This window comes from Podarcis erhardii, assembly GCF_964252035.2.
Source record: "Podarcis erhardii genome assembly, chromosome: 7".
In the NCBI taxonomy this organism is placed as follows: Eukaryota; Metazoa; Chordata; class Lepidosauria; order Squamata; family Lacertidae; genus Podarcis; species Podarcis erhardii.
In genome coordinates, this window is record NC_138511.1 from 60,855,119 (window position 1) to 60,877,403 (window position 22,285).

A 22,285-nucleotide genomic window follows, 5' to 3' on the forward strand; every position below is an offset into this window, starting at 1 on the left:
AGGCTATATTTAACATTTTCATCCTTGTTACAGCGAGGGCTACTCTAGGCGGTTGCAGCTGCATGACTTGAAAAGTTTAAAGGACATGTGGAATTGCCACAACCATGTCCAAGTTGGGTTTGAGGAATTCCCTTTTAAAAGTGGAAGAGGAAATGTAGCCAATGATATGGGACTAAATTTCCAATGTTTTAAAGGGGCAAGCACAGCAGTGTCCCCTCCTCCCACAACTGGGACCCACCCTGCACCAAGATAAAATCACAGCTTTGGGGAAACAATTTGAACCAGGAAAAAAGTTACAGAGAGAAAGTGCTCAAACCCTTCTCCCAAGCACTGCAGCCCCAAACTCAAACCACCCTCCCCCTTTAAAAACAACAAACCTCTCTCTTGTACAGTTTTTGTTCTGATTATAAAAGCTCTTGGAAAGAGGGGCAGAAGGAGGGTATGACTATGCCACTGTGGGGGGGGGAGGGAGGGAGGATGATTTAGCTCCCCTCCCCATTACTTAGACCCAAACCTCTTCCCTCCAATGTGCTTGGAGCAGTTTCTGTCTTAAGCTACCAAGCCTAATCAGACCTCAATGCACCAGAAGCAAACAAGCCTCTGAAAATAAATACCTCCCCGTTAATATTGGCTTTGTGGTGTAACCAGCTAATGCCCAATCTGCCCATTAAAGCTATTGGCCTTATGACTGGTATCCAGGAGTTCTTTGAAGACAAAAGACAGCCAAGGGGATCAAGCTGTACCTTTAAATGGAACCTGCTGCAGAGCATAATGATGTATTGCATTTTTTTATGTATACAGTGGTACCTCAGGTTACAAACACCTTGGGTTACAAACACTTTGGGTTACAGACTCCACTAACCCAGAAATAGTACCTCAGAAGTAGTGAGGAAGTCCAAAGATGAGAATGAAATGTGGATATTCGAAAATATTATGTTATTATGTATGCTTTTTATTGTTCAAACAAAAATTTAATAAATATCATTATAAAAAAAAAACAGAAGTAGTACCTCAGGTTAAGAACTTTACCTCAGGATGAGAACAGAAATTGCGTGCGGCGGCATGGTGGCAGTGGGAGGCCCCATTAGCTAAAGTGGTACCTCAGGTTAAGAACGTTTTCAGGTTAAGAATGGACCTCCAGAACGAAATAAGTTTGTAACCCGAGGTACCACTGTACAGGGAGATAAAGCAGGGTTACTCACTATTGAAGGCCCAGAACAGGAGGCTTCTTAATTATGAGAAGGCCAACACATAACTACTTAGGAAAATGAAAGTACAGTAATCTTAAGAACAAGCTAGAAGGTGGTGTCTTAGCTCCAACCTGTAATAAATGGAGACATTGCTACAGTTGCTATGCCTGCCTTTGTACCAGCCACAAACACCAATGGTCTTTAGTTCCCACTCCTGAAGGTTCCAAGAAAGGAATGCAGACTTGGGAGGGAAAAGTTCCCTGCTCTTGGTTTCAACAGTTATTGTCTGAAAGCGAAAAAGCAGAATGGAATTTTAACTGCTCTGGTAATAGGGGAGGTGCAATGTCTCAAGCACCAGCCAGTCAGGGCTGTGCACAGATAGCCAGGCAGCTGCTGCAGCAAACTAGCAAAATGGGTTTCCCTAAACTCAGCCATCAGGGAGATGAGGTACGCATGAGAATAAAGTGGGAATTACATTTCTATTCAATTCATGTGTTTCTGTACACACCAGATAATATTTTGCATGTTAAAAATGCCATACATAGGAATAGTATTGCTTTAAGAATAAAAGATGTGTGCTTTTAATCTTACAGCATTCACTGCTAGAATAGGACACAGCCTCTGCGTTGCTTAGCAACCCTCATTATACGCAAGGTGGTGGTGGGGGAGAGCGCCACAGCCTGTCTACACCCGCCATTAAAAATGGACAAGTGCTGCAAACTCTTGTCATATTCCCATGATTCTGTGGGCCTAAATTTTGCCATTCGTTTTGCCTCCAATTCCATTCACTGAGGCCTCACTGGAGCAAGGTTGCCAAATGACCGAGTAAAATTGATCTGGCTTGCTCCTGAGCTATAAAAATAGCTTGATTTGTGGGAAGCAGAAGGCAAAGTTTGTTTTGTTGCCTGGAGATAAACACTTTGTCCTGCTAATGTTGCAGCTCACTCTGCCATTAAAGGCAGAGGAGCAAGGAGCCAGCATAAAAGTAGGCAACCCTAAAGCGGAAGTACATAAGTGTAAAATTATTCCAGTGAAATTTTCTTTGTCCTTTTAGGAGTGCTTGCTCTCATAGAATCATAGAATTGTAGAGTTGGAAGGGACCCCCAAGGCTCATCTAGTCCAGCCCCCTGCAATGCGGGAATCACAGCTAATGCAGGAATCACAGATGCCCATCCACCCTCACCTTTAAAGCTTCCAATGAAGGACAGTCCACCACCTTCTGAGGGAGTCCATTTCACTGTCAAACTGCTCTTGTCACCAGAAAGTTCTTCCTGATGTTTAGTCTGAATCTCCTTTCTTGCAACTTGACGCCATTGGTTCAGATCCTGCCCTCCAGAGCAGCAGAAAACAAGCTTACTCCTTCTTCTTCTTCTTCTTCTTCTTCTTCTTCTTCTTCTTCTTCTTCTTCTTCTTCTTCTTTTTAAAAAATATATATTTTTTAAACAATTTAAACAAAACAAATTATCAATCCAAATAGTCAATTACATTATTTCCCCCCTTTTTACCCTCCTTCCCCTCCCTCTTCCTCCCTCACAAGACTTCCCTCAGCTCCCTTCTCTGATTTGTTTGCACTTATTATTCTCTGCATGTTAAAAATTGTACATATCATTACCTTATCTGTCATATATTCTACTGATAAATTTGTGGATGTTTATTCAAAACCTGCCAAGGAGTCCAAGTCATTTTGTTGTTTTTTAAAATAATTTGTAAAAAGTTCCCAATCTTCTTTGAAGTCATGATTGTCCTTCTCACGTAGTTTATGTGTCAATTTGGCCAATTCCGCATAGCTCATCAGTTTTTCTTGCCACTGTTCTTTCATTGGGGTTCCCTCATTCTTTCATCCTTGTGCTAACAAGACTCTTGCCGCTATTGTAGCATACATAAATAAGTTCTTTATTTTTCTTGGCAGGTCTTGTCCCACAATCCCTAACAAAAATGTTTCTGGTTTTTTTTACAAATGTCATTTTAAACATTTTTTAAATTTATTATATATCATTTCCCAATTTTTAAAAACTTCTCTACATTCCCACCACATATGATAAAAAGTACCTTCTTTTTTTTTTACATTTCCAGCATATATTTGACCCGGTTTTTTTACATTTTTGCTATTTGTACTGGTGTAAGCTTACTCCATCTTCCATGTGACAGCCCTTGAGATATTTGAAGATGGCTATCATATCTTGTCTCATTCTCATCTTATCCTAAATGTCAGGTGTCCTGAATGGTGTCAGGAACTGGACAGGTGATCTGTAAAAGCATCTTGTTGCTGTAAGCTCTGTTCCACCTGAGGCCACCCACCCACCCACCCTGTAAGTGATCACATCTGTAAGTGGAAGCTATCAACTGGGATACTGGCTGTTTGGTTCCCCAAGAAACTTTTGATGAGCACAGGAAAGAACATCATTCAGAGTTCTTTGCCACATGTTGGGAGATGCCAGCACTCTTGCTCCTTAATCTGTAGTGCTGATAACATGGTCAATCTCTCACCTCTTCCTTTCTTCCTGCCCCCCTTCCCCCTCCCTCCCCAATCTCCCCACTTTCTCCCAGTACCTATAGTGTTCAAACAGGGACTTTGATCTCTTCTAGAAAGTCCCTAGCTTACTAGGGCTTGGTGATTTACTTGGGTGCTGACTTATTAAAATAGATGAAGGTTGTGCTTTGATCTTCCTCCATCTTCCCTAGGCTCCCCCCTGTCCCCCCTCCCCTGCAGCCAGCCACACTCCCACTGTGAGACTACTGGCAAAGGAAGCCTCCCTTCTCTGGGAGGCAAGGGCAAATATTTTTGCTGTGACACTTAGGGTGAACAGACCCTGTTATTGGCAGATGCTTTCAATGCAAGTGATTGAGACAGGGTGAGGTGGGCAGTAGTGGTTCAGTGGTGTGTGGAAAGAACTCTGCATGTGCTCAGAGGAACACTCATTTTATCTTCTTTACAACTAGGGGCTGGGTTCAGCTAAGCCAGCATGCTAGCAGAAGCCAACTCAAGGGCAACAGGGCTTCTTCCATCTTCTCCCACTGTGTCCTCCTCCGCCTCCCCCAGATCTGCTCTGGAGGGTGGGGAGAAGCCCTGCACCAGCATGGGGTAGGAAAGAGAGGGGAGATTGTTCTGTCTCGCAAGCAGAAATGCTTCTGCTGATGCAATGATCATCGGAAGAGTGTGACATTGCATCCCTCCCTAGAATGGGATGTAGGTGCAGAATTCAGAGGTGTGAGAGTCTCGGCTTTCTTTGTTTCAAAGCAAGTTTCTAGTCCTCATGGCTATGAAGTGAAATCTTTAAAATGGGGGTTAGGGAAGTGGGCAGAGTCAATTTTCATTTGCTCAGGGGCAGAGCTCCAGTGGCAGGCATGATTCTTGCTTCCTCCCCTTGACTTAGCCTAGCCTCTACCAACTGGAGGCTGTCCAGATGTCTGGATCACAGCCAGCCCCAGCCAGCACAGCCATGCCCACTGGTGCTGACAGAAGCTGTGGTCTGAAACATCTGGAGGGGACCATGTGGGTGGAGGCTGATGTCGCAGAATACATTATATAACCTATGCAAATATCTGCACACACACATATGTAGGTTTAATTGCAACCCTTAGATAGTCTGTGGATTTTCTTGGTGTAGAATTTGGGATTAATTAGGCACAGAATTTTCAGGTTTTTTATTTTATAATGTACCCTGTCCTGTCCACTGCAGTGAATGGAAGAGGATGTTTTTTTAAAAAAGCAGAAGGTGAAAATTAAATTAAAAGAAAAGCAGAAACAGGTTTGAAGTGTGTGTGTGTGTGTGTGTGTGTGTGTGTGTGTGTGTAAAGGAAGGACCTGTGGTGAGGAACATCGCTCTGGGGACTGGAACAACTTGTTAGAACTTTAAATACGACGCACGTCTGGATTTGCTAAAATATGAATAATTAACCGGAACCCCTGTGGGCTGCACACTTCATGTATTAGCGGCCAAGTGTGATCCTGCCGGGAGTGACCCCCTGCCTGGCTCGTCTGATTAATCTCTGCTGCTGCCGCCGCCTTTGTACAGACTGCACCATGAAAGAGGCTGGCGCTCTCCGCCAACGCTGGTGCGGCCCAAATCTGCCGTAAACGCCAGACAAAAGTGGCGGCAGAAGCTGCCTTCAAAGGGGGCCAAGGGCTCTTTCTTTGCTTTAGCTTTGAGCAACAATAAAATAAAATAAAATCGTTAATCAGCCACTGAGTGCAGCGGGGAGCCTGGATGGGTTTTGAGGCAGAACAAGAGGCTCCGCTGCAGTGGGAAGTCTAGACTGCTGCTCTGAGGCTTTGGCTGAGCGGGGGTGACAGTTTTTCAAAGGCTTGGATGAGGGGAGCATGGCAGGATCATTGTGGCCTGAGGGACACCCAGGGGTCTCCCCCCAGTCCTGCTGCAGTGTGTGGCTCTCAAAGAGATGTTGCAATGTTTTAAAGCATCAGCAGCAGCAACAACAACAAAAACTCCTACAAAATCTGTTTGACCAAAGAGCAAGACCCTGCTAGGCCTGTTTGACCAGAGATCAAGATCCTGCTAGACCTGTTTGACCAGAGAAGACTAGGACAGAGAAGTCTGCCTGTGAGTGCTGCAGGTAACCATGGTTCTCTCATACCACTTTCATTTGCATTATCCCCACCCAGGAAAAGCATCTTCCTTGTGCCCTGCCAGCCATACTGGAGCTGAGCCAAGGCAGGTTGGGAACTGATCAGGTGAACAAGGAGACCAAAAAACTGCTGGCTGGTAGAGACAAATTGTGAGACCTCTTGAGTGTGAAGTTTCTCCACCCTCCTGTGCTGGAGAAGAAAAGTAAGGTGGGAGAAGGCTGAGGGAATGTTGCCATGAGCAGACACCACGTTCTGATGTCCACTGAAATGAATTGCCTTGATAGCCAGGAGGAGGCGAATTGTCCAAGTTACAGATGATTAACAGTTGGAAGGTCGTAATTTCCGTTTCCTGTAGAAAAGGCTGCAAGGTGCTTTGCAGAGTGTGACTTGGCAAGCCAGCTGCTCATTATCCCTGTGTGACAGTGTGTTGCGGCGGTCTCTGTTTCTGGGCTACACACGGCTGTTGTTGCCTTAACGGTGCTGCCCTCAACCTGCCCCTGAGCTGTGCAGGGAGCAGCAAGGAACACAGAGGGTGTGTGATGGCATGTGCAGAAGAAAAATTGAAGTGAAGTGTCATCAATATGTATCTCTGTCTCTCTGTTCCACCTGAATCAGGAGAGGCAGCTGAGGTGTTAGACCACAGTGGCTTGGAGGCAGTGATGGGCTGGGTGTGGGCCAGTAAATGGAAGCTGAATCCTGAAAAGAGAAAGGTGTTACATGTTCTGAGTTCTCATGTCAGGGAAGTGGGCAGACAGCCTGTTATGGAAGGGATCATACCCTCCTGGGGTGCTCCTGGATTCAGTGCTGTCGCAGAAGCTCAGGTAGTCTTGGTAGCCTATCTCTGGTTCCAGCTGCCTTGCCAGCTATGGCTCCTTTTGGACAGAACTGTCTTGGCCACCGTGCCCATACTTTGGCAACTTCCAGACTGTGGATGTCATGCTCTTAGACAATTGTCTTTTTGTAGTAAGGAAAGAGATGGGAAAATGCACTGGGAAGTGTTGAGTAATCATTTGAGGGAATGTGTAACAAATCAGGATGAACATTCAGTAAATAGGTTGGAAGTGACCTCTGTGTCTTGCAAATTGCTGTTTTCATACCACACACACACACACACACACACCCTCCCTCTCCATTGAGCTTTTGATGGGTATCTCAAGCAAATGCACCTCTCAGGAAACCATCTCCTAACAGCCATTGACAAGACAATCAGCTGATTATCTGGACTATTAACCAGCAATCTGCCTAACAAAGGAATGGTTGGCCATAACAATATACGGTACTTAATCCAGAGGGATTGCCACATGGCTTTCCCCACAAATAGCCAGTATAGATGTATCCCCCATCCAGCTATTCTGCTACAGGTGGAGGTTGTTTATGCCTCCTCACACACTGCCCAAGTTCTACTTCAGGGCCACTTCAGGGCACTGTGAGCATGTACTCCAATAAGTGTAAACTCTGAATATGGGATCTATGCTGTGGAAAAATTCAGCACACTCACGCGCACACATGCAGACGCACAGCAATCCTGCCTGAAGATCAGCTTCAGAGGCTCTGCCTTTTGGCCCCCCATTAAGAGAGATGTGATTGGACCCAGCACTTCCTGCCTTCCAAAGAGCTTTGAAGACCCATCTCTTCCAAATGGCTTTTGGCTTAGATGATTATATTAAGGAAGCTGCTGGTTTGCAGATTATAGACTTTTAGACTGTTAGGTTTGGCATTCTTGTGTGAGCTGGTTGATTAGCCATTAATGTGTCAAAGTTTTTTTTTTAATATAAATATTTATTAAAGTTTTTGAATACAAATAGACAAATAATAAACAATCTTACTTCCAACACAACATAGTTTCATCAATTCTTTGGACTCCCTCACGTCTCCCACTCCCATTTACATCGTAAAAGGTTTTTTCAAGCAAATTATCAACTTGTTTACAATCTTATATCCACTCATTTAAATATAATCTAGCAATTCTCCAAAAAAATTATGTTTTCTTTAATCTCACTTATCATCAAATTCAAATCTAGTTTAGTGGTGGCCAATTTTTTATAATCTAGCATCCTTCTTAACATTCAACCAAATTACAATGTTTTTGTAAATACATCTTAAATTTCTTCCAATCTTCTTCAATCCTCTCTTCTCCCAGGTCTCGGATTCTGCCAGTCATCTCGGCCAGTTGCATATAGTCCATCAGCTGCATCTGCCACTCTTCCAGTGTGGGTAGATCTTGAGTTTTCCAGTTTTTAGCAATGAGTATCCTTGCTGCCGTTGTTGCATACTAATGTGTCAAAGTTTTTATCTACTGTAGTTATTGCTCTTGGTCTTCAATATCTGAAGTTGGTGTTTTAGTTTGTGTTTTAGTGAAGTTGTGGTTTTATTATATATATGCAATGCAAGCTGACTTGAGAGGATGTGGCTTTTGTCTTCTAAGAAGATAATAACCCTCCACCTTAATATAAATAATATAATATAAATATGAGCTACATTGCAAAGAGTTTTATTTCTAACTACGCAGACAGAAAAGAAACATCCTCTCTCTGTGAGAGCAGAGAGACAACTGGTACAAAGGAAACCGGAAACCGGTAACAACAACATCTGTCTCTTGTCTCCCGTGAGACTTCCAACAGTCTGGAATCCCTGGAATGTAAACAGAGTCCTGTGACTCTAAGCACTGCATCAGTGGCACAAATAGAAACCTAACAAAACTGAGCAGTCCAGGAACAGTTTTACCACCTTTGTGTAGTTTATGTGAATTGTTGCTGAAAAGATTCTAGGGTTGAGGGCTGCCTCTATTTAAGCTCTCAGTTGAGACCCCCCCCCCACCCTGCACCAGGCAAATCCTTCAGTTAGACTAGATCAGGCATAGGCAAACTCAGCCCTCCAGATGTTTTGGGACTACAATTCCCATCATCCCTGACCACTGGTCCTGTTAGCTAGGGATGATGAGCGTTGTAGTCCCAAAACTACTGGAGGGCTGAGTTTGCCTATGCCTGGACTAGATGACCCTCATGGCCCCTCCCTACTCTGCAATACTATAATTCCCCACACCTCTTTTTCTTCAACACCCTCAAGATCCTGATATTATTTACAGCACTTTGGAGCTGGCAATGCCTCTTTGTGCTGATAGACGGCTTTTCTGCAGACATCTAAGGAGCAGTGTGCTCTGCTGTGTGCAGGTGGGGGCCCTGAGAACTCTGCTTTCCTTTAACCATGGAGAAGCCTGCCCTGGGATACTCATAGGTCAGGGCCCTGCAGCTGGAAGCATCTCTACATTAAGGAGACTGCCTGTTGCCTATTTGACAGTTTCCTTTGTTCCATGGGAAAAAGGGAGAGAAGGGAGTGCGCACAAATAACAGGCAACAGGGTGGCTCATGCCTGCCATGTGTTGCCCCTCCTTCCTCTCTCCTTCAGTCTCCTTTGATGGACCCTGTTGCAGGAGGCCTTGTTGACCCCAAAATGGAGATGATAGAGGGAAAGGCAGAACATGACGTTAACTCAACAGAGCAAGTGAAGTTTGGGAAGAATCGCTTCTGCTTATTAGCTCGATTACCCTACTGGGCTTTTATTGTCTGCTCTGCTTGGGGGCTGCTGTGTTTTGGAGGAGGCTTGGCTGGAGAGGCTCTGGATCTGCTGCATACAAAGCCTTTCAGGAGTTTTGGGTGGATACATTGGCTGACTATATGCGGGTGAGCTGCTCACCCAAACAGTTCAGCCTTAGCGCTGTGAGCCTCGCAAGCAGTGGGGATGGCTGCTCTCAACTCTGGCAGCCGGCAGCATTGTGCCAGGCTGACCCTCTATCGTGGAAGCCCAATGGGCAGGTTTCTCCCCATGCTACATCTCCAAGGAGGAAGTGGGTGTATTTTCTGGCACATTTCTTTCCCTTGTCTGGGCCACAGTTCTGAATGATGTGCAAACTCCGTGGGGTCCAGCAACACCTGATTTGTGTGGGGTTGCTGTTTTCTTTGCCACTACGCTGTGGTTCCCTTCTCCCTTTCCTGGTGCTTTTTGTCATGCATGATGCTAGAAGTTTATAAAATTATATATAGCATGGAGAAAGAGGGTAGAGAAAAGACGTCGCTCCTTCTCACTAGTGAACATCAAATAAAGCTGAATGTTGGAAGGCACAAAAACAAGTCCTCCTTCACATGGTCTTTACATGAATGTCTTTAAAAGAGGATTAGACAAATTCATGGAGAACTATCAATGGCTACTAGCTTTGACAGCTATGCCCTGACACTATGGTTGGGGGAAGCAATGCTTCTGAATACCAGCTGCTGGAAGCTGCATGAGGGCAGAGTGCTCTTGTGCTCGGATCTGTTTGCAGGTTTGCACAGGCATCTGGATGGCCACTGTGAGAACAGGATCCTGAATTCATATGTTTTTATGCAAACGTAGGACCTGAATTACCATTAGAGGCTTTGCACAGAGCATACCCCGTCCACCCTGACAAGAATCTATGAACACAGTTTTTAAAAACCCTGATGGTAGGTATCAATTGTTCAGTAAGATGCAACTGATGCCCTGTGGAAAAAAAAGTGGTCTGCTGTTGAATGCTGCAGAGAACTTGAACACCTTAAAACAAATGTCAGGAGACAGCTGGTTGTTTGTTTGTTTGTTTTAAAAAGGTGATTAAACCCATGGCCTCCCCTGCTGAAGGGTCTGTCTATCTTTGAGAACTTTCAGGCCAGATTCACAACCCATGTGGGACAACGAGGAAGCTGATCTGATGAGATGTAATGTGGCAAGAAGTTGTCTGAAATTGTGTGTGTCAGGCTTGAACCCCTCTAGCAGGCAAAACTCTCTGGGTACCAGGGAAAGGCTACAGGTAAGCTGATGGCAAAGGGCATTATTTTCCTACCTGAACAGATGGTTTCTTTCAACTTCTACCTCCCTCACGTGTGTCTCTCTGTGTGCCACCCACAAACATTTGGACTCCTGTCATTTTGTTCCATTAACATTCCTGCTTTTACTGAACATTTTTTGCTGCTTTATGTGCATTCACAGGCAAATGCCTCACTGGATTATTATGCTCACAGCAAATGCAAGTGAGCTAGTGCCTGCATGCAGAAAGTGCTCTGGCACTACTGAGGCCAAGCTTGTTAAACCCACTAATAAATTCTGCTACCATATATTATGCCTAAATAGGTGTATTTTCTATGGATGAGCACAGGTCCCCTGTATCTGTGCATTAAATCACACACACAGGCACACACAAACACACCCTAATCTGTTTCTGCATCCCTCTGTGCTGTCTCTGCTTTCATCTGTAATTCTGGTTCTGAGCTGCTCAGCATAAAACAAAGTTCTGGTTTCCCCACTCACTATACCAAGGAATCTAAAAATGGTTATCACTTTTCCCCCTTTTGACCAAAGTGGATGAAATATACAGGCAAAGTTGCTCCTCCAGAGTGGATTAAGCTTGCCAAACTGCGGACAAATAGGTACAGAGGCTTTCTGAGGGGGAAGTGAAAGGGATTAGCTTTCCTCCACAATCCTGTCATGACTCCAGAGCCCAGCAGCAATCAAGATTGCAGAGGCTGCAGAGTCTCCATCTGAGGAGCCAGACAAGGCACCAGGCCAAGTCAAGGGCTCTGAGCTTGCCGGTGGAGTTTGTGGCTTGAGTACCTCAAAACGATTATGAGGTGCTACGTATTTTTGCTTGTGCATTTTAAAACTTTGCAGCTGAACACCAGCTTCCCTTTGTAGTGCTTGTCTCTTCCGATGTGCCTTAAGCGTGAGGAGCAGCATGTTCCCTTCCTGACCAATTTTGGAAATGGATAAAGTTGCACCGTATCGAGGAAAAACATATCAGGCTTCCCTTCTCCCTTCAATGTTCTTATTTAATGAGTTAATTTTTCAGCAGTGGCTATTTTGCACACGTTTTTGTAGCGATGCTTTGATCTCCAAGCTCTGTAATGCTTTTCCAACTTTGGGTAATCAAAAGACGTACTTCTGTCAAAGGCTTCTTGACAGGAGCCAAGACCCCCATGAGGGATCTTTGATCCATTTCCCCCACTGGTGAAGCAACCTGTCAGGGCTGGTAGAAGGTCACCATCTTTGATCTTATCCATCCGCTAAGTCAGCTGCTGGTACCTTCACTGACTCCCCTTTCCTGAGGACAGGAAAGTTCTTTTCCTTGCCACAATGATGCCACATTATCCTAAATTGTCTCTCCCTTCTCCAGTCATTGAAAACTGTTCGCATCACTTCACAAGCTATTGACAAAAGCATCTTCAACCCATCTACTCTTCTTCCCCACAATGAATAAAGCAAAAAGCTGAAATCCTTTCCTTCCCAGAGGATGATAGAAAGATAGTCTAAATAGTAAATGATGGTTGTAGGTTCTAAAAAAAGAAAGAAAAAGCAATGGTACATTCTGCAGTGCTTTCTAAATTAATTTTCCTGGGAATAATAGGAAACTTTTAGGGGGGTGTATAAATTCAGCATAAGGAAAGCTGTATTCAGAATCTCATATTCCATCCATGGAGGGTGTCTGCAGTCTTTTGCAAAGAGGGCGCCATAAATTCCCCTCATTTTTTGTCACTGCCTTTGTTCTCTCTTAATTTCATTAAATTTTGAAGCTCCGAGAGCTATCCCCAAATCCACTTCCACACTTGGAGCCATTTTCATTCTACAATTTATGGCAGTCCAGAAACCTTTAATAGCACTAAAAACCTGAAGCTGAGGAACACACAGGTGGGCAGGGGCTGTTGCTGGAAGTGAGTGATTTATGACAGTTCACAGAGAATATTGCAGGTCAGGCTCTAACTGGTTTATAACAACCCTCCAGTGCTGCCCAGAAGTGTTAGAGCCCCCGTTGCAGTCTGAGGCTTAGGCTGAAGCTGAAAGAGTAAGTTAAAACAACCCTGAGGTGTTATCCACTGCCTTTATTGCAGCTTGGGTTGAGAGAACAGCATACTACAGTTCTGCAGGATAGTTTGCTATTATACTCCTATGCAGACCAGGCAGCTGTACGAAGAGAACGTGTTGTGCAGCAGCTCTTCAAGGTAGTCTACTGTTAATACTATAAGTCAGAAGTGAGGGTGAGTCTGGCCAAAAAATAAAATAAAATTACCCCCCCCCCAAATACTTAAAATGCCCTCTTGGGCTCCTAGGCAAAATCATGCATACAGAAGACTCATGGTTTCAGGCCGACTGGCTGCATATTTAAGTGTTCAAAAACTAACTAAAACAAAATTACCCACGAAGTAAGATTTAAGTTAGAGGAAGTTAGAACAACCTTCATTGCTAACTCCCCCGCCCCCCCAATTTACTCAGCCACAGGCTCAGGTAAAGCACATGCAGCAGAATTATGCTGCAAAAATTTATTGCAGCGCTCCAGTATTGTAGTCTAATTTTCCTTTGGTCATGGAGCTGGAGCTGAAACTGCTCACGTGCAGAAAGGAAACATCCGAAGACTTGGGCTCACCATGAGGTTTGCAGACACTCCACAAATCCACCCCTGCCCCCTACACTACAATAACTCAATGGCACAGAATGTTGAGGTGGGGGGGGGAGCTGATAACCAGGTGTGTGTGTGTGAAGAATAAAGTGAAGCAGCTGGAACAGGGACACAGGGATAAAGGACAGAAAGGACCATCTCTTTGCCTGGATAGGGCACTTCCTAGTTCTCACCGGGAAGCTATTTTTAAATGAATAAGTGTGATCTCCAGTCCATGCAGATGCTCCTATGCACATACAGCATTATGGGGCCCTTTTGGTGCATGCAGCCAAATTTGATGACCGGATCACCCTGGGAAGCTTCTGTTGTAATAAATGTGTTAATCTTGGAGCGTCACAAGACTCTTTGTTGTGGGAATATGAGACTCAAAAAGCTGAATCACTGGCAGGGGTATTTTGCTCCTTTGCTTACCTGAATGGGGGCCTTTAGACAGAAGAGGGCACTTTAATCTCAAAGATTTAGCATCTTGAAGGGAAGACAGGAAATTAAGAATATGAACAAAGTAAAAATAGGAAGTGTTGAATATTCTGAAATATAGACATGATCTAACTTTAGCTAGGCAGAGTGTGGTACTACTGAATGGAAGGTTTAAGGTTCTGTCCTTGCGGGATGACAGCAAAGCTTGTTGGGTGGTGAAGATAAAGAGAAAAGGTGGATTAATATGAAGGCAGCAAAATCTGTATCTGCCGCTTTATCCTTAAGCCACCTTCCTCCCTCATCCATTCTTCACATCCCAACCCATTCCTCCGCAACAGCTTTGTTTATCTTATTCATTTATGTTTATTTGTTGCATTTATATCCCACCTTTTTCTCCAAGAAGCTCAAGGTGGGACACATGGTTCTTCCCCTTCCTCATTTAATCCCCATAAGAACCCTGTGAGGTAGATCACCCAGTGAGCTTACAAAAAGATGGAAGAGTTCTGGAGAGTTCAAAAACCTGCTCACTATTTCATGGATTTTGATTCACCCTAATAAATATATTTCGGGACACGGGTGGTGCTGTGGATTAAACCACAGGACCTAGGACTTGCCGATCAGAAGGTCGGCAGTTTGAATCCCCGCGATGGGGTGAGCTCCCGTTGCTCGGTCCCTGCTTCTGCCCACCTAGCAGTTCATAAGCACGTCAAAGTGCAAGTAGATAAATAGGTACCGCTCCAGCGGGAAGGTAAACGGTGTTTCCGTGCACTGCTCTGGTTTGCCAGAAGCGGCTTAGTCATGCTGGCCACATGACCCAGAAGCTGTAAGCCGGCTCCCTCGGCCAATAAAGCGAGATGAGCACCGCAACCCCAGAGTCGGCCACGACTGGACCTAATGGTCAGGGGTCCCTTTACCCTTTAATAAAGATATTTATTTAAGCATGGATTCCTTCCCCCTTCAACAAACATGCCTTCCTTTAGCATACATTTTTTTCTCCTGTCCAGGAAGACTCCTTTCTGGAGTAACACAGGCAAAAAAACTGAACGTAGCGTTAGATGGGAAGGGGTGGATTGAAAAGGAGTGAGGCTGACCCTGCTGTTATGCAGGTTGAGGCAGCAGTCAACTGGCTTTGCGTGACAACAAAAAGTTCATTATTTAATTTATTCTGGTTTGAGTTTTGCTTCTGAAAAGAGGCACTGTGAGCTGAGTGATAAAGCCATTTGTTTGGCATGCAAAAGATCCCAGGTTCAATCCCCAGCAATCCCTGGTAGGTCAGGGGAAAAATAAGTTGGCAGAGCACTGGGGTGATATCCACCACAGCTCTGATTGGGATGCAAATTGACATCTTAAAACAACAACTAAAAACTGAATATATCACAATGAAGCCATGCTTGAGAAGCATTTCAGTCCCAGCATAGCTCCTCAGGGGATGTGAAAGCATATCAGGCCACCATCTGGCTTAAGCTAAGCCGGTCTGGGTCTGGCTGGGGCCTGGAAGCACATGCATGATGGCTTGGGTTCTGTGCTGGAAGAAAATAAACCAAATAAATAAAAGTCAGCCTTGTAAAATCCTAAGATATATGTGCTATTATCCACACCTAGGGTAAACTTTTTTCTTTTAATCTCAACTTGGCACACCTCTGAGGTAAAGTGTTGGTATAAATTGCTGCTGATATTATCAGTGTTTTCATAAAATATTTTCTTGTGGAACTCCTTGGGAGATTCAGCCCCTGTGAGGGGCTTACGGCACCTAGGAAATAAATGGGCCTCTCTAAATCTCTTTTGTCATCATGGTGGTCTTTGGCTGAAACGCTTCAAAGCTTTGTTCTCACCTTTACAGAAGCAAAATGAAGTTCTCTTTCCAACGGCTTTCAAGTTCCACCTAGTCCTGGGCCAAGGTTAAAGTAAATGAAGAACAGCTCTGGGTTTTTCACATTGTACAAAGTGAGGAGGGGGAGCCTGCACAGACTTTCCCCATTAACTAAATGGGTTTGAGGGAAAGGAAGATGTGAATAAAAGACAGACATCCAGGAAGGAAGGAACAGGAAAATCACAGAGAGAGAGAGAGAGATAAAGATGGACCTGCAGAACAGCCGAAGAACAAACTGGTCGTGCCAAACAGGAATAAATAATCCCCAAAGGACTCTGCTGGGGGTTGCAGTGCAGAGGAACCAAGAGACAATAGAAGGGTCAACCAGGCATTTAAATTTTGAGGGGAAAAAGAGAATGTGGATTTGCATAAATTTTACATATGCTAATTTATAAGGACAGATGCAAATCTATAACTTAAATAGAAAGCCAATGCATCTCACCCTAGTGGGGACGACCATGTCCAGGTGATGTGCCCGTCTGCCTGCTCAAGTTGCTGCTGTCCAGGTGCTGAACGCAGATAGGCAACTCCAAGGCAACCTCCCGCTCTCCCTTCTTAGGACTCCTTATGTTTAAACCAGACACGGACTGGGCAGATGATTAAATAGAGGATGCTTCCAAATGGAGAACCTTGGTGAAGTAGGGCGCATGGCTTCTCTCTGACTGGACCCATCATGTGGTGAGTCTGCTCGTGCTGCCTGGCAGTGCCAGTCTTGGGGCAGAGGGAGAGTCTGGTGGGGATTTCAACCCCTTGAGCAGAGTTGATGCCCTTGCCTGTCATCCTCTGCCAGCGTCACCCCATGGAACTCTTCTCCCCCACTATGCCAGACATCTTGCCAGCCCCCTGCCACGCCTTCTCTTTGCCAACCTGCTGGCAGGACGGCAAGTTAAGTGAGGCCTGTGTTGGGCCCTTAATAAGATGTGATTCACTCGTTGAGCTTAATTAGCAATTCAGCTAACGGTTTGTAATTCAGGCACGACCCTGATTGCATCCGAATGCTACTTTATTTCTTCGCTGCTGTTTGCATTCTGAGCACTAATTATGCTTCTCTGCCTGCTAATTGCTTTCCAGCCTTCCACTGCTGCCTCTTTCCAGTAACATTTATTTTTCATGCCTCTGTGTGTTTAAAGGTACGAGGGCGGAGGATGAGGGCATCCGGGTGGAACTGAGCTCAAGCCAAGTTGAAAGGAAGACGGGGAGGACCTCCGACTGGTTCCCCGCTCTCCACTCCTCCCCTGCTCTGCTTCCAGACTCCAAATGCGTCACAGGAGGGGTGTGTGTGTCAAACAATGCTCCTCTCTGCTTCCTTCAGGCCAGCTGTCAAGGAATTGTTGTCATTAATGCTGCTTGGAAAAATCCTGTTGTTCAAATAATAAAATACAGTGGTACCTCGGTTTAAGAACCGCCCTGTTTACGAACTATTCAGTTTATGAACTCCGCAAAAATGGAAGTAGTGTCCCGGTTTGTGAACTTTACCTCGGTCTAAGAACGGATCCAAACAGTGGAAGGGCACTGGCGGCAGGAGGCCTCATTAGGGAAAGCATGCCTTGCTTTAAGAACGGTTTTGGTTTAAGAACGGACTTCCGGAATGGATTAAGTTCGTAAACTGAGGTACCACTGTATTACAATGTTACCTTCCTGGAAAGTGACTGTTGGGTATTCAGAAACGTCGAAGGTGCCTTCACCTCTTATTCAGATTAGACTGATTACATATTCTTGCCACTTTTCATTCAAATGAATCTCAAAGCAGCTTACAAACAAAATAACAACAACAAGGTAGAACTTAATAGACCATCACAAACACAGCATAACTCATATAATTAACAAATCATCCGTGAAACAATTGCAACATATAAAGCACTGTCAACAAAGCCGCAATGAAAAAAATAAGCTACCGTAAACACCACAATTAAAGCAATTATATGATTAATAAATCAATACAGCATTTATAATCTATAAAAGAATATTAACAAACAAAATAGCAACCAAAAATAACACAAACTAAGCACTCTGCTGCCTCAACTGGGGGAAGTGAGGTCATAGTTTCTTTCTTGCACTACTGAACTACTACAAAAAACACCTTCGCTGATGCTCCCAATTGGGGAGGATGACCCTGTTAGGACTGCAGTTCCTAAGCTGTTCCGTTGTCCCTGATATACCCTGAAGCAACTTTAAAGCAAGAAACAACAACCAAGTACACACCAGGTTTATAAACAAAAACCAAATGGCTGAAAGTCTTGTTCCTTCACTCCTTTGCTCTCCACTTTAGTACCATGGGGATTACAACACCTCCATCCTTGCAGGGATGCTGTAAGGACTGCAACAAGGAAATGCATGTGAATCATGTTGAGAGCCTGAAAGCACCATATCAAAGCAAGTATTAGTATTGCTATTAGCAATACTGCAATACATTTTTCAGGGTTGTGGTGTGAAATAAGGCTGGGGCTGAGCCCTGGCTAAAACCAAGTCTCATTTGGGGCAGATAGAGTAGGATTCTTTGCTTTGAAACTGAAGCAGTCAAGTTTATCCCCTTTTCTACCCATTTCCTGTGAAGAAGTGGACATGGACAGATGGCAGAAAATGCTTTTCCATTGCATAGCAACAGATTGGAAAATATAATTACTGTGTGGCGTAAGGGTTGTAACAGCTGTGACCACCCCCTGCAAAAAATCCAGTGTGTGGATTGCAGGAAGCAAGAGGACACAAAACATATAATTCAGCCTGAACTGAAGGGAGAATTGAAAACAGCCAGGGGGGCGGCTGTGTATTGATTCTCCTTGATCAGCCTGTAGGTTGTGCATAACAGGAGAAAACGAGGGCAGCTGGTTCCCTGACATAGATTATCATATTTGAAAAGTCTGTGATTGACTGTGGGACTAGTCTTGCAATATTGCTATCAGGGATCATTCTTCTGAGAATGGTTGGATCCCAGACTAAACTAGCTGAACTGAGGCCTCACTTAAATCCACGAGACTTAAGCTGAGTCGTGACTAAATTGATCATTGATTTCAATGGGATTTAAGTTCAGCTAATTCCAGTTGTGCCTGGAAATCATGGAGCTGTGCCTACAAATCACAGCATGGACAGAAGTATGGGTGCTCTTCTGTCCCAGGGCAACACTGAGCTGGAGTGAAGTGTTCTTTGTTTTATTATATTGCATTTTCTCCGCAGAGCACAAGGTGACATACATAGTTCTCTCCTTCCTCATCTAATCAGCACAAAGTTAGGTCGAGAGGCAGTGACTGCTCCGAGGTCACTCAGGGAGCTTCATCACTGAGTGAAGATTCGAACCCTGATCTCCCAGGTCCTAGTCTGAGATTGGAGCCGTTACACCACCCTGACTCAATAGCAGCACATGTGCGAAGCAAGTTTCTTCCAGCTGTTCCTCCTCTGGCAGTTGGATTTTAATTTAACCATGAACCAATTAACAGCTTCAGGCCCAGTGAAGACACACTGTACGCTGGGGGAGGTGGAGGGACAGGGGAAGCTGCCTGATATTGTCAGACCATTAATAGTGTGATGTCATAGAAGTCATAGACTTGCATGATCATCCATCCAGACTTGAGGATCATCCAGTCCAACTCCCTGCAATGCAGGAATATGCAGCTAGCCTGCAACCTTGGTGTTCAGCACCAAACTCCAACCAACTGAGCTATCAAGGTCTACACAGGAGATGGAGAACTTGTGGTCCTCCAGATGTTGCTGGACTACAACGCCCATCATCCTTGAGCATTGGCCATGTGGGCTGAGACTGGTGGAATTTAGGAGTCCAGCACCAGCTGGAGGGCCACAGGTTCCTTGTTTCTGGTCAACACTGACTGGCTCTTCAGGGTTTTAGAACCTGGGATGTTCTGCTTGCAGAGCATCCTGCTTGGCTGCTGCTGGCATTTCTTTCTGTATGCATGGAAGCTGGGAGGATAAAGCTGTATGCTCCAGGTGGCTCCAAGATTCACCTGTGCCAAGCAGAGCATAAAATCACCAGTTAGCTCAAGACAATTAAGTCCTGATCTGATCAAAAGGTCCATCATCCAATAGCTCCCTCTGAAAATGGCCCAGTCTCCTCCTCTTCATTTTGATCCATTTAGCTTCCCATAGTTAGTGGGATATGCACTCGTGGGGCTGCTCTCCAAACACCTTCTTCCTAGTTGATCAGGAAGAAGATTCATATTGGAAAGAAGGAGAGAGAGAGAAAGAAAGAAAGAAAAAAAATTGAGCAGGAGAAGCAAGCCCACCCAAGCCAATTATAATGCTGTAAAAAGAGCCAACCAGCGAGAGAAGCCCCAGGAAGCCAGCAGTCCCTATTGATCCTTCAAATCTCCCATCTTCAAACAGGGAGAGAGGTGTAATGGTCGGAGCAGGGACCGCTGGTACTTCAAAACCAAAATTAGCATTGTAAACTCTCTCTCGCTTTTCAGCTTCAAAGATCTGCAATTCAAAACGTGGGAAGTGGAAGCTTGTTAAATGGAGGCAAACTTCAAGAGAATCCCTGGTTGAAACACTTCTCTTTTTTTTAAAAAAAAAAAATGTTCCCAGAATAATTATATCTGATTTTACTTTTCTGGTAGCTTTCTCTGTTGTTCCTCTTTGACATATCTGCGCCATTTAATGGGGCATAGTGTTTTACAAGTGGCATTACTTTCATGCTTGCGACGCTCCTCTGAGGTAGACCGCTCTTGAGGGCTCATCCACACTTACCTTTCGCTTAGCACTTTCTAGGCATAGGTTTGTGGTTTAAAGTGCTGTGTCTGTCTTCTTCTTCTTCTTCTTCTTCTTCTTCTTCTTCTTCTTCTTCTTCTTCTTCTTCTTCCTCCTCCTCCTCCTCCTCTTCCTCTTCCTCTTCCTCTTCCTCTTCCTCTTCCTCTTCCCCTTCTTCCCTCAGTGCTTTCCTTTCAAAAACTCACTCTTTAATATTGAATTGGAACAAACGGCAACTCAGGTTTTCCACATATTGCTGATTGCTCAGATTCAGTTAACTTTGTTTTATATTTGGTTTCATTTATCTGTGGAAGGTGTTGCACACAATTCCTTTCCCCACACATTTTTTTTCTTTACAACAATCCTTTGAGGTAGCTGCGGTGGAGAGAGGTTGTAATTGGCTCAAGGTGACAGATGGAAATGTGAATATGACATCTATGTGTGCAGCAAGATCAAATGTGGGAGAGGCTTCCTGATGTAGAATAGGATGTCCCTTTTTTCGTCAGAGAAATGTTGGAGGGCATGGAATGGGCCTATGCTGTAGGGGTGCAGGAAGCCAGATTCAGCTCTGGGACTGCCTGTTGGCTACTCTAGTTCTACACCCAGATGCATCAGCGGTGCTTTTGGTGACACAGAGAAGACAGAAAGAGCTGGCTTTGTGTAGGAACCTAAGAAGACTCCTGCTGGCCAAAGGCCCATCTAGCCCAGCATTCTCCTTCCAACACTGGCCGACCAGTCACCTATGGGAAGCATGCAAGCAGGACCTGAGCACACCAGCACACTTCCCACTTGTGAGTCCCAGTAACTGTCATTCAGAGACATAATGCCCCCAACACTGGAAATGGTACATAACCATTGAAAGCCTCATTCCCCATGATTGTGTCTGAAACCATCCAAGCTGAAGGCCCTCTGTGCCCAGGGACCTGCTCCTCATCAATTGCCTATAATTATTGCCATATATTATATTGCTGTTCCCTAAGCTGGTGCCCTTGAGATGTTCTGGGTGGTGACTCCCATCAGCCCCAGGATCAAGCAGCAGTGCTGTCTGGGCCTGATGGGGTTTGTGGTCCATAACATCTGAAGGACACAGCCTAGGTAAGGCTGGTCTATTTCTTTAAAGAGGAGGATGCAGCTAAATGTGGGTGGCTACAGGAGGCATGTTGAGCCACAAGCCCAACGCTGATGCCTGCGAGAGATGCTGTTGCTTCCCTGCCACTGCTACCCTTTTCAAAGGGAAGGACTGATTCATCAGCTGCCTCCCTCGGATGTCTCATCTGTGTCTCTGCAGGTGGAGGGAGCAGTAATGAAAGTGACAGGATTTTATTGGGCAGGTAATTGATTCAAGGTGGCCGCCGTGGTGCCAGGTCTACCTCACCTGTGCAAATCATGTAAAGAGGGGATCATCTGGGCGAAGAACACATGGTGTGTGTGTGTGTGTGTGTGTGTGTGTGTGTGTGTGTGTACACAGTGTGCCAGGTGCTCTCTGCGCTGAAAACACAGCTTCTGAATGTGCAAATATTTTAGTTGGCAACTTGGTAGCGGCTCCCTCGGGAATGTCATGATGAAGGGTGTGATGTATGCAGTGGAGAGAATTGGATACCACATGCCACCCGAATTATTATAGCTGGGAAAACCCTCCAGAAAGCCCGTGATCACAATTAATTATGTCACATTTAGTCTGTTAGGGATTTACTGGCTGTGCATAATTTACTCCAACCTGCTTCAGTACACAGGGTTGCCAACTTTTCAGCAGACCACTGCAGCTGTGCCTTTAGTAGCAGTTTGATCTACTCATCAAGCTGGTCAGTTGGCTGGGTCCTCTGGCAAAAGTAAATCCCCATAGACATTCTCTGTGCTGCCTCTCAAATTTCGTGCCCTGCATGACTCCAAAATCCAGAGCCTCCACCTCACACACTCCAGTGGACTTCATCATTGCGGCACCTGCTATGGTGCCCCAGAAGCTCCATGTCCTGTGTGACTGAACCAGTTGGGCTCCCCTAGGTCCACTTGTGACAGCCAACAGGTGAGTGCAGCAGCCACAGCACCGCCACCACTTTGCTATGTCTTTTGCT

The 22,285-nt window shown here is 45.0% G+C and overlaps 1 long non-coding RNA gene across 1 annotated transcript; it reads left to right on the forward strand.

The window, feature by feature from the left end:
• The first annotated feature begins 4,983 nt into the window (after nucleotides 1-4,983).
• LOC309345375 lies at nucleotides 4,984-16,954 on the forward strand. The gene is made up of 4 exons (XR_014158214.1): nucleotides 4,984-6,485; nucleotides 10,395-10,594; nucleotides 16,078-16,196; nucleotides 16,649-16,954. It is a non-coding gene; the product is annotated as an uncharacterized lncRNA (long non-coding RNA).
• The last annotated feature ends 5,331 nt before the right edge of the window (nucleotides 16,955-22,285 follow it).